At 42.6% G+C, this 10457-nt stretch overlaps 1 long non-coding RNA gene across 1 annotated transcript; it reads right to left on the bottom strand.

Annotated features, from left to right (window-relative positions):
• Positions 1-7178: 7178 nt before the first annotated feature.
• LOC124121568 lies at positions 7179-9670 on the bottom strand. The gene is made up of 3 exons (XR_006859054.2): positions 9579-9670; positions 8640-9000; positions 7179-7268 (listed from the first exon to the last, which is right to left on the bottom strand). It is a non-coding gene; the product is annotated as an uncharacterized LOC124121568 (long non-coding RNA).
• Between the last annotated feature and the right edge of the window lie 787 nt (positions 9671-10457).

Raw genomic sequence — 10457 nt, 5'->3', positions numbered from 1 at the left:
ATACTGAACACAGTGTTTTACTGATTTATCTGTTTTAAGTATGCATTTAAAAAAAGCCACTTGAAAATGAAATAGGTAAGTAAATGACAAACACATTTTCTTGATGATTGCAACGTTAGGATAATATTGAAAAAAATACCTCATATGTTTCTGGTGACATTAGCGTTAATAGTTTGTGAATGTTTAGAAAAATCAACGTTATATGTGATATTTAATGATGATGACTATATTAATACGTGGATTTATGAGAACAATACCACGGCATTATCTCTTCCAAGTAATTTAACAATCATGTTTAAAAGCAATCAATAAAAAATGAAAAATAATTGCCCCAAGGCTTCCCTGCTTTATTGCTGTCACACTTGGAGGAGTTTACTCCCAAGCTTCTATACCCCGTGGACCGCCTCCGTGGTCTAGTGGTAGAGCGTCCGCCCGGAGAGCGGAAGGTCCGGGGTTCGATCCCCGGCCGCGTCATACCAAAAGACGTTAAAATATGGTACTTGTTGTTACCCTGTCTGGCGCTCGGCATTAAGGGGCTAAAACAAGGACTGGTCGGCTCGGAGTCATTATACTGTGTCTGAGTGGGGTATCCATGTTAAAACTGCGGCATGATATCTCAGTGAGCTAGCACTATAAATCGGCATCAGTCCGGACTAGTACAAGCAGCCACACACACACACGTGCATGCACGTCGCTATATAAGTGCAATAATCTTGGACGCGACGTTAAACCAAATTTCACCTCACCTCACCTATACCCCGTGTATTAATTCTATCATGATAAATACCCCGGACCTATCCGCTACAATAGTTTCGTTCTGAATTTAATTTTGACACCATAAAAAGCCGTGAAATAAACTGCTCTCACGAGCTTGGGAACATTAGAGACTGATGAAAACGGGAGCTATACGTGACTTCCTATTTGAAGCTATAGTTGAGAATAGGTCGATGGTATTTATGAAATAATACACGAAATATCGGGGATAGTGAAACAAAAGAGTACAGGCAAGGTACTAATAGACAAAGAACCTGGGATTCGAACACACAACAAGCGACTCCGCTCAGACAGTCGTGCAAGTCAATGTGAAATATTTATTCAAAAACTGGTGTTTGAACCATTTCACAAATTCTATTACAAATGCGCATGTAACATTTGTCTAAAATGGAAGCAAATGGTATCTGAAGATTACTGAGCAGACAATATGTTCCCGGTTCTTTTTCAGGTGAACAATTGACTTGTCTTTGCATGTGTTTGTGACTGTGTGACCGGTGCGGAAGGATACGCTCACCCTTTCGCGAACACCCGGTATCATTACTGTTTGATAGTAATTCATAAACACATGCTCATGATACAGTAGGAATCGTACAATCGTACAATCGAATATTGAAAGGATTTTGTCGCTTTTATTTATTTGTTTTCAAATAACTGTGATATAGTACCAACCATTTAGAAACTGGCTTTATGGTTGTATCTAAGGCACAAGTAAATGTCGTATAGTACCAACCGTTTAGAAAGCGTCTATATGTGTGTTGACCAAGGCGCTAGTAGCTATGATATATTACCATCCATTTAGAAAGTGTTTATATGTGTGTTGACCAAGGCACTAGTAGCTATGATATATTACCATCCATTTAGAAAGTGTTTATATGTGTGTTGACCAAGGCACTAGTAGCTATGATATATTACCATCCATTTAGAAAGTGTTTATATGTGTGTTGACCAAGGCACTAGTAGCTATGATATATTACCATCCATTTAGAAAGCGTTTATATGTGTGTTGACCAAGGCACTAGTAGCTATGATATATTACCATCCATTTAGAAAGCGTTTATATGTGTGTTGACCAAGGCGCTAGTAGCTATGATATATTACCATCCATTTAGAAAGTGTTTATATGTGTGTTGACCAAGGCACTAGTAGCTATGATATATTACCATCCATTTAGAAAGCGTTTATATGTGTGTTGACCAAGGCACTAGTAGCTATGATATATTACCATCCATTTAGAAAGTGTTTCTAGCTTTCAAAAAGTTTTGTTGACACGTGTTGAGGGCATTTCCAAATTTGACGCATCAGTGACCAGAATGACCTGATGCTATTCCCTATTTTGACCTGTACCATATGTTCCCGTGATTTTTAGGTGAACGATTAGTTGGTGCCACCGATGGGGCAGGAAACGCTCATCTTTTCGCGAAAACCTGGTATCAACACTATCTAGCAATGATTCATAAACATACTCATGGTATAGTTGGAATCGTGAAATAACTTATGAATATGGAAGGAAACTGTTTTGTCCAATAATCGAGACTGGTTATTCTCTGGCGTTGACGTTATATATTTTGTCGTTTTTTTCCTAAAGTAAAAACCTAGCGGACGTGTGTCCTCTGATTACATTTCTACACAACGTAACACAGTGTCTGAGTCGTCAGGTCACTGATAGCAACGTTCCATCGTGTGCCCTGATACAGAAGTAACATAGTGTCTGACAGGTCACTGATAGCAACGTTCCATCGTGTGCCCTGATACAGAAGTAACATAGTGTCTGACATGTCGCTCATGGCAACGTTCCGTCGTGTACCCTGATACAGAAGTAACATAGTGTCTGACACGTCGCTCATGGCAACGTTCCCTCGTGTACCCTGATACAGAAGTAACATAGTGTCTGACACGTCGCTCATGGCAACGTTCCGTCGTGTACCCTGATACAGAAGTAACATAGTGTCTGGCACGTCGCTCATGGTAACGTTCCCTCGTGTACCCTGATACAGAAGTAACATAGTGTCTGGCACGTCGCTCATGGTAACGTTCCGTCGTGTACCCTGATACAGAAGTAACATAGTGTCTGGCACGTCGCGCATTGCAACGTTCCGTCGTGTACCCTGATACAGAAGTAACATAGTGTCTGGCACGTCGCTCATGGCAACATTCCGTCGTGTACCCTGATACAGAAGTAACATAGTGTCTGGCACGTCGCTCATGGCAACGTTCCGTCGTGTACCCTGATACAGAAGTAACATAGTGTCTGGCACGTCGCTCATGGCAACGTTCCGTCGTGTACCCTGATACAGAAGTAACATGGTGTCTGGCACGTCACTCATGGCAACGTTCCATCGTGTACCCTGATACAGAAGTAACATAGTGTCTGGCACGTCGCTCATGGCAACATTCCGTCGTGTACCCTGATACAGAAGTAACATAGTGTCTGGCACGTCGCTCATGGCAACGTTCCGTCGTGTACCCTGATACAGAAGTAACATGGTGTCTGACACGTCACTCATGGCAACGTTCCATCGTGTACCCTGATACAGAAGTAACATAGTGTCTGGCACGTCGCTCATGGCAACGTTCCGTCGTGTACCCTGATACCGAAGTAACATGGTGTCTGACACGTCACTCGTGGCAACGTTACGTCGTGTACCCTGATACCGAAGTAACATAGTGTTTGACACGTCACTCACGGCAACGTTCCGTCGTGTACCCTGATACCGAAGTAACATAGTGTTTGACACGTCACTCATGACAACGTTCTACTCTGATGCCGGTGTACCAGAGTGTCTGGCAAATCACTGACAGTTACGTTCCGTCGTGCACTCAGATACCGAAGTTACACGGTGGTTCGCAAGTCACTCATGGCAACGGTCAACGATGTACCCTGATACTGATGAAACACAGTGTCTGGCAAGTCACTGACAGCTTCATTCCACGGGGCACCCTGACATCGCTATACCACAGTGTCTGGGAAGTCACTGACAGCTTCACTCCACGGGGCACCCTGGCACCGCTATACCACAGTGTCTGGCAAGTCACTGACAGCTTCATTCCAAGGGGCACCCTGACATCGCTTACCACAGTGTCTGGGAAGTCACTGACAGCTTCACTCCACGGGGCACCCTGGCACCGCTATACCACAGTGTCTGGCAAGTCACTGACAGCTTCATTCCACAGGGCACCCTGACACCGCTATACCACAGTGTCTGGCAAGTCACTGACAGATTCATTCCACGATGCACCCTGACACCGCTATACCACAGTGTCTGGCAAGTCACTGACAGATTCATTCCACGATGCACGCTGACACCGCTATACCACAGTGTCTGGCAAGTCACTGACAGATTCATTCCACGATGCACCCTGACACCGCTATACCACAGTGTCTGGCAAGTCACTGACAGATTCATTCCACGGGGCACCCTGGCACCGCTATACCACAGTGTCTGGCAAGTCATTGACAACTACATTCCACGGTGCACCCTGACACCGCTATACCACAGTGTCTGGCAAGTCACTGACAGATTCATTCCACGATGCACCCTGACACCGCTATACCACAGTGTCTGGCAAGTCACTGACAGCTTCATTCCACGATGCACACTAACACCGCTATACCACAGTGTCTGGCAAGTCACTGACAGCTTCATTCTACGATGCACACTAACACCGCTATACCACAGTGTCTGGCAAGTCACTGACAGCTTCATTCCACGGTGCACACTAACACCGCTACACCACAGTGTCTGGCAAGTCACTGACAGCTTCATTCCACGGTGCACACTAACAGCGCTACACCACAGTGTCTGGCAAGTCACTGACAGCTTCATTCCACGGTGCACACTAACACCGCTACACCACAGTGTCTGGCAAGTCACTGACAGCTTCATTCCACGGTGCACACTAACAGCGCTACACCACAGTGTCTGGCAAGTCACTGACAGCTTCATTCCACGGTGCACCCTGTCACCGCTACACCACAGTGTCTTGCAAGTCACTGACAGCCTCATTCCACGGGGCACCCTGACACCGCTATACCACAGTGTCTGGCAAGTCACTGACATATTCATTCCACGGTGCACCCTGATACCGCTATACCACAGTGTCTAGCAAGTCACTGACAGCTTCATTCCACGATGCACCCTGACACCGCTATACCACAGTGTCTGGCAAGTCACTGACAGCTTCATTCCACGATGCACTCTGACACCGCTATACCACACTGTCTGGCAAGTCACTGACAGCTTCATTCCACGATGCACCCTGACACCGCTATACCACAGTGTCTGGCAAGTCACTGACAGCTTCACTCCCAGAGCACACTAACACCGCTATACCACAGTCACTGATAACTTCATTCCACGATGCACCCTGACACCGCTATACCACAGGGTCTGGCAAGTCACTGACAGCTTCTCTCCCAGAGCACACTAACACCGCTATGCCACAGTCACTGACAGATTCATTCAACGGTGCACCCGGACACCGCTATACCACAGTGTCTGGCAAGTCACTGACAGTGACGGTGTATGGAGCACCCGCGCAGAGTTGTTTTTGTTGATATGGACGCGTAAATATTCGTGTTAATAAACTTTAATGAACATGTTTGTTATCTTTTATTGTTATGGATCACTTAGAAGGCCAGAGTTTCTGACGATAGGTTAATAAAGTGCCAGCCACGGAGGAAGTGTTTATATGTGTGTAGACCAACGCACAAGTAACTGTGATATGGTGCCATTCATTTAGAAAGTGTTTATATGTGTGCATACAAAGACACAAGTAACAGTCATAGAGTACCGGCAATTTAGAAAGCGTTTTATGTGTGGAGAACAACGCGCAAGTAACAGTGATTTTGTACCAACCATTTGTAAAACTCATTCTACCAAGATATCAAAAAGCGTCATACAACAGTTGCTGAGAAGTTGTTTGATCAAAGTTGCAACATTCGAGGCCTTAGTAATGATTTCCAAAAGTTGTATGGTAGACATTTCCAAATGTGACGCATCATTGATAAAAATGATGTCCAATATAAGTCCCTATATGTATTTTCAGATGAACAGTTGACTTGCATTTGCATGTGTTTGTGACGGGTGCCACCGGTGGGTCGGGATGCGCTCACCTTTTCGCGAACACCTGGTATCATCACTATTTGATGATGATTAATAAATACATGCTTACTCATGATATCATCGGGAACGTACAATCATATCTGTTTTCGGCAGATATTTCATGTGAATATGGAAAGGGTTTTGTCGCTTTTATTTATGTGTGTAGATCAAGGCACAAGTAACTGTCATATAACTAGGGTGTCGCACCGTCCATTTAGAAAGTGATTCTATATGTGTAGACCAAAGTAAAAGTAACTATGATGTATTACCACCCATTAAGAAAGGGTTTTTAGCTTTCAAAACGTTTTACGGTTGAGACATCTTGAAGAATTCAGTGATAAGAATGATGTCTAATGCAATTTCCTATTTTGACTTGTACCATATGTCCCCAGTTCTTTTTCAGGTGGACAATTGATTTGCCTTTGCGTGTCTTGATGACTGATGCCACCGGTGGGGAAATATACTCTCACCTGTTCGCAGATTGTAAGTGCTTCATTAACACGTACTCATGATACAGTCGGGGCGGTCGGGTAGCCTAGTGGTTAAAGCGTTCGCTCGTCACGCCGAAGACCCGGGTTCGATTCCCGACATGGGTACAATGTGTGAAGCCCATTTCTGGTGTCCCCCGCCGTGATATTGCTGGAATATTGCTAAAAGCGGCGTAAAACCATACTCACTCACTCACTCATGATACAGTCGGAATCGCACACTCGACTCTGTTATTGGCAGAGACTTCTGATGGATATGGAAAGGGTTTTGTCACTTGTATTTATGTGTGTAGATCAACGCACAAGTAACTGTGACATAGTACCGACATTTAGAAAGTGGTTTCATGTGTGTAACTAAGGCACAGATAACTGTCAAAAAGTACCAACCTTTTAGAAATTGTGTTTATGTGTGTATGAAACTACACTACAGTAAACTACGGTTATAACGAACTCAAAAGGACTACTAATTTTAGATGGTTATAACCGTAATTCGTTATAAGCATATATACAGCATAACTACAGCATATAGTCGGGACTAAAAAGTTTGTTCGTTATATCCGTTAATTCGTTATAACCGTGTTCGTTATAACCGTAGTTTACTGTACTATGAAACTTCTGTCTTTACATGGGGTTTGCTGTATACACAGTTGGACTTTTCAATCAATTCATTGTCCATACTGTCAAAAGTAGTATATAATAAAAGTCAAATAATCACAGTTACGTGTACCTTGCATTTCATATCACATACCTCATCATACACTTATATCACCAGATCTGTGTTTATTTTTTGTTGACAAGAACAACAACGAAAGCATGACGGATACAAAATCATATATTCCCATTGTCCCGTTACAAGCAGTGGTCATCAGATGAAAGGATATCGGGTATCAGGTATCAGATGCCTCTGAAAAAAACCATACGGTATGCATATATTATATGTCCTCATACCACTATCAAAGCACCCTTCCGTAATGTCCGATCAAAGTCAAAGATTCCAATCAGTATTGGCAAATAACAACGAATTTAATACTGTGTGATGCCCACATAACATGGAAATCAAAAATACTATTTATGCTACACCTATATGCCCTGATTACCTTTTTTCTGTAGAGAAGTGTCCTTGTTATGATCGGGTAAATTCATTTGTGTATAATGAAATGATATATAGAATACGGAATGAAATATCAATAAATTATTTCAAGTTATTGCCACAGAAATATTACGTCAACCTTTTCCCAAACATCGGGAGACCCGTGAAGATCCGGGCTAGAATAGGTCTTCAGCAACCCATGCTCGCCATGTGTGAAACTGCAGTTCGATCAATCATTAATTGATACACATACCATCTTAAAATAATTTTGAATAGCCAAATAAACTGATGTTTGAGCTTGAGTCTAAAAAGTGTAAGCAAAAGGGTAAAGAACAGTGATAAAAATTGTATGAGTGGATCATCGAAAATCAATGATGACACCAGGTGTCCGTGAAAGCGTAAGCATGTCCTGAGACTAGCACACGCCGCTCACTCAATTTGTATAAAGAGGTTAGTATTTGTTACTCCTGCCACACGAGGGGGCACGGGTGGCCCAGTCGTCTAAGGCGCCGCGATTCGCTATGCAGAGTTGCGTCCCTTGGGCACGCCAGAAACCTATGATTGTGAGTTCGAATCCCGGTTCGCCCCGAATATGTTTCTAGGTTTGTCAGCACCATACCCGTGCTCGTGGATTTCACCGAAGTGGTAAACGTCTGAGACCTGCATCACTTCGGGCTTTCCTCCCACATTAAGCTGACACGCCGTGATATAACTGGAATAATGTTAAAATCGGCGTTAAACCCAACTCACTCACTCACTCCTGCCACACGATGGCGGCCTGTAAAACTTGACAAGTCTTGACAAGATAATCAAGTGATGGACCAGACATTCAAGTGACACAAAAGTGCGAATAAAATTATCACAGTTTGAGTCTTGGTTGGTTGGTTGGTTTGTTGTTAAACGCCGCATTCAGCAACATGCCAGCTTTATGACGGCGGTCTGTAAATAATTGAGTCTGGACCAGACAATCCAGTGATTGACATCATGAGCATCGATCCGCGTAATTGGGATCGATGACATGCATCAACCAAGTCAGCGTGCCTGACCACCCGATCCCGTTAGTCGCCTCTTGCGACAAGCATAGTCGCCTTTTACGGCAAGCATGGGTTGCTGAAGACCTATTCTACCCCGGATCGTCACGGGTCTGAATCTGGTATACGGGAGTATACATAACATATTGTTTACCTCCAAAGTGATACGCGTCATGCTAATAGCCATCTTCTGAGCCCTCGTAGCCAGTAAGGACATTATACAGCCTGCTTGTCTGGCCTAAAGGTCCTCGGTTGGCGCCATTTCCAAAGATTTTCAGATTTCCATCGAACTCCATCTGAAGATCATTCTGATCGTATGGTCGTTCTTGATATTGATATTTGTAATCATCTGCGGAATCCCTTGAGTTGCTTGGGTAGTATTCTCTTGGGTATCTGTCTTCTAGGGCTCTCTCTCCAACAGCATAGTAACCATCATCCATCGAGGCGTCTGCGTTTGTCAGCGCTACGCAGGTGACGGCCACAGCCAGGATCAGCAACCTCGAGCTCATCATCTTCTGAGAATGTGATGGACACATCATTGACAACAATTTGCTCAAACGTTGAAAGATGTTACTAAAGATTCTGCCCTCCTGTCCATTGGTTCTTTAATCATTTAGTCCTCGGTAATCTTTTGTTTGTCGTCTTGTGACAATCCACTTTATATTTTTTTCAGAAATAATGTTGTAAAGAATGCCAATTTACTGTAATAATTGTTTGATGGTCATGATTTGAACACTGGTAAATGCATTGATAATAGTTATCAACAAAGCAGAGTTTTGTATGGTACACTCCTGGGACATTTAAAACCAATTAGATCATTTTATTTAACACAATTTAAGAATACATGGTCGAGGAATCATGCATGATTTCACAAATTCGTAACTAATATACCTTTGATATCCTCCGTGGTAAATGGATACCTGACCTTCAGACCATGAACCACTCATTTTAGACAAATAATCCTTTTTGGAAACCTTAAAATGTGACCACTGTTATTTATATACACCGGCGAGTACGCTAAGGTGCAACTCAATTTTCCCAGATGGTTAAGAAAGGCCCTCTCAGTGAGTATGTACGAACTAGATCTACTTACTGTGCGCTTGGTCTGCACGCTTGGTACAAGAAGAATAGGATCAATGACTGTGACTTGTTAGATGTTTAAATATAGCATGGTAACCAGGATTCTAAATAACGTTTGTTTCTTCAAGCGCGAACATCACCACATGCCCCGTCAGAAGTGGCCACAGGGTATTTTACGGTTTAGTTTCCGATTAGGCTCCTATTTTACGTTGCGCTTGTGGTTATTGTTTTTGAGATGAAAGCGTTTGTGTAGCCCTGAGAATGTGATTATCCATTGAAATATCTGCCAATAACTATAAAAGGTTTCAACTTGTGATACTGATTTGAGTCTGTGTACCCATGTGTTTCAACAATACACTTTGACATTATTTAGGTCAGAATACGTAAGAGTAATTATACTTGATAGTGTCTGATTCTGTAACCAAAACAGATCCCATTCTGATGATTGAGATTTTAGAATCAACATGACTCAAATAATCATAATTAACAGAATAGCGTTTAACCATATAGGTTTTAAATGCCACAGAAATAATGCTGAGAAATACTAGATGTGATAAAGGACTGTATGAAACATTAAATATGTTGTTAATAAAAACGACAAAATCCTTTCTGTAACTCTAAAAAATCTCTGCTGAAAGGTGAGTCCATTGAATTCTATCAACTATATCATAAGAATATTAAGCTAAAGTTAATTTTAGCTAAGGGGCATAATCAAGCTTTAGTAGAATCTACGTTCAATTATGACTGTAAGTGTGTCATGAAAATCGACCTATGTAAAAGGCAACTTCTATTTCATAAACGAAAATTAATTTACAAGCATCATTGCAAAATGTTCAGTGAAGTTGGAGGACATTTTTTCGACCCATCTCCACGCCGTGTTTCTTCATGTGGC

This window comes from Haliotis rufescens, unplaced genomic scaffold, assembly GCF_023055435.1.
Source record: "Haliotis rufescens isolate VD_foot unplaced genomic scaffold, xgHalRufe1.0.p SCAF_13, whole genome shotgun sequence".
Lineage (NCBI taxonomy): Eukaryota > Metazoa > Mollusca > Gastropoda > Lepetellida > Haliotidae > Haliotis > Haliotis rufescens.
This window is presented reverse-complemented; position numbering and strand designations above follow the sequence as displayed.